The sequence below is a fragment of the Pteropus alecto genome, unplaced genomic scaffold (genome assembly GCF_000325575.1).
Source record: "Pteropus alecto unplaced genomic scaffold, ASM32557v1 scaffold16, whole genome shotgun sequence".
Classification (NCBI taxonomy): domain Eukaryota; kingdom Metazoa; phylum Chordata; class Mammalia; order Chiroptera; family Pteropodidae; genus Pteropus; species Pteropus alecto.
In genome coordinates this window covers 7,755,152-7,757,978 of record NW_006438867.1, presented here as the reverse complement: position 1 = coordinate 7,757,978, position 2,827 = coordinate 7,755,152, and the positions used below count along the sequence as shown (strand labels likewise).

Sequence of the window (2,827 nt, the reverse complement as noted above, 5' to 3'; positions counted from 1 at the left end):
GGGAAAGTTGGGGAGGGGGCGGGGCCGAGGAGGGCGGGCGCGGGCCGGCGCGTATTTCCCTTGCTCCGTGCGCCTCGCATCCTCGGGAGGGAAGATATGCTTTGGCAGCCTGGGGTGAGCGGAGGCAGTCTGGGAGCGCGTGTTTGCATAGGTGCAGGTGTGTGAGCTGGGCCTGCCCGTTCATTTTAATTGGCTAAAGGGAGAAAAGTGCCCCGAGATCCTCGTTGCGCACCATCTGTCCCCCGCCGCTTGGGGATGGGGCGGCCCTATGCGCAAGGTTGCTGCGCAGCTCAAAAGCAGGTGAAGCCACACGGGAATGTCCTCCACGCTTCCAGCCCTCCCTCCTCACTCGTCCAGCTGGCGCCTCGAAGGCTCCGCATCCCACATTCTTTTAATTCTTGGAAGAAGTAAGGCGTGGCTATCAAGGGGCCAATTGGTGTTGTGAAAATATTCCCACTGGATCAGGAAAACGTCAAACACATCAAGTTGTGGACTTAAACCTTCTGGCTTCGATGGAAGTAAATACTCCCTAATCTTTGAATTTCCCTAAGTCAAACCAATAAAGGAAAACTGTTGAGTTTTCTTCCTTTGAATAGGTTCCTTTTGAAAACCATCGTGAGGACAAGTTTTGTTAGCTATTAAGCCTTATGACTAATAATCTTTTTTTTTAATCTGTTGGAAATGCCTTTGATTGTAGGGGAAGGGCAGCAGGTGGAGGCTGACAGTAAGGGACTCTTGTAGACATACCATAGAGAGGTGGATAAATATCAGCCAAATCTGCTCCAGCACGTGAGAATACTTGGCCTCTCAAAAAGACTCCACCTGCTGTTGAATGACTTGTTGATTATTTTTAGTGTATAACTGAGTGATCGTTATTTTGTATCTCCGAGACTTCTTGGATACCAGTATCATTTTGCCTTGGTCAGTCCAAATTGTGCAAAACAAACCTTTCCTGGGATCTAACCTTGCACCAGGTACTGTGCTGGGGCCTCAGGCCTCATGCTTAAGTTGACGAAGATTTGACTCTCTAGGCAATAAGTGAGAAAACAGATTCCTTGAGCCATGTGTTCTATTGGCTCCTCCCACCATAAATCACATGCATGAAAAACACTTCCCCAAAGTCTGTTGTCTGGCTTTTGATTTCGTTCATGTTCTTTAGATATTTAAAAAATTTAAACATCAAATTTCTGAAGTTTCTAATACAACTGTTGAGAACAAATATATACGCAAACTGCTCTCTTTACTTGTTTGAGCACAGTATTTTGTGTTTCTCTGAAATAGAATTTCTTTTCTTTCTTAACTATGCTTATTCGATTGTCTATATTGTCTTGGATCTAAACTAGGTTAGAGTAACATTCAAAATTCCCAGTCCATTCGGTTTTTCTTCCTCCCATGATCGAGTCTATGTTTGTGCTTCCCACAAAATTCCTACCTCTGTTTCTCTTCCTGTACTCTTGATTTTTCTCCTTGACTGTGGTCTCCGTGCTCACCAAACTCTACCGCTTTTCATAGGCATGCGGTCCTTGTCCCTGTTCCTCCTAGTAATTAAAGAAGTTCTCCTCACTTGTGTATTCACTGATGGCAGCTGTCTGGTCTTGACCTCAAGACACTTCTCAGCATCCTTGATTAGCCCCTTTTCACAGCTGGAGTAAATTCAGTGACATAGCCTTTGGCAAACACCAGGCCTCCTCATCTCTCATATTTAGATTGATATTTAAATTAGTTTTGTGTAATATAGTATCTCATAAGTAAGGATGGAGAATTAAATTTCATTTGCTGTGGTGTGAATTGTTCTGAGTTAGGAAACAAAACCTACAGGAATCTTCTTTTCTCCTGAAATGATTCAGAAAATTTAGAACAGCATAAGTCAGACCAAAAGACACTAGGGGGCTAGAGAGACTTTTTTCCCTCTGATCTGCCTTATCATGGTGTTTATGAAGAACACTCTTTACCTTCAATGTTATATTTGTAGCTTCTCTGCCTATGAGAAGCTACAAATATAACATTGTTTTTTCATAGTTTAAATATTTTTCTATTATGAATCTTGCTTTCCTCCCCTCCACTGTGTAAAATTTTAATTGGCTGTGTATTAACCGTAAATAAAACGACTCGGCCAATACATTAGTATTTGTCTGTTTCACATAACTTCCTCCCAAAGCAGTAAATGGGGCCTGGATGTGCATTCCTCTGTTTCCAGCAGCATCCTTCTACTTCAGAATATTAGGATGTGTTTAAAAGGTGCTTTAGGAAAAAAAAAACAAAAAACCATAGTACTATTGTGCACAGAGTAGGAAGAATTTCCTGGAAAACGCTAACAAGGAAAACAATCCCATCAGTAAACCAAAATAAAATGTAAATGGTAGCCATTATATTGTACTCAATAAATATTAGTTACCTATGCTTTAGGAACAGTAGTATTCAACAATTTTAACCCCTTATTCTCGATGATTAAACCTATTTTTTTCTGTCCTTTCTTAAATGATACTGGGAAATGTCGAAAGAAGTGAATTGTTTGCTTCATTTTCCAAATAGTCACTGATCTTAAAACGACGAATTTTTATGCTGACGCTTCAGAGGTTCTGAAGTGTCTGCCTGCTTTGGTGGGGGAAGTCTCAGCTGCAGTCGTGGAAGCAGCTAGGACCTATCATGTAACTAATGGGACCCAAATGACAAATGTTCAGTGTGCTGTTCTTGTCATCTCAGATCAAACACCCTGCCGTCTTTATATCACCTGCCCAGGCCATCTTCAGACTCCTGATAGAGTTGTCATCCAACTACGTGACCTTGGCAAACTATGCTAGAGAGAGCCACCCCCCCTCCGCCCCCG

General features: G+C 42.3%; 1 long non-coding RNA gene across 1 annotated transcript in view; it reads left to right on the top strand.

The window, feature by feature from the left end:
- The window catches only part of LOC112482891, a 10,458-nt gene that overhangs the window by 585 nt on the left and 7,046 nt on the right, over window positions 1–2,827 (top strand). The window lies entirely within an intron of this gene.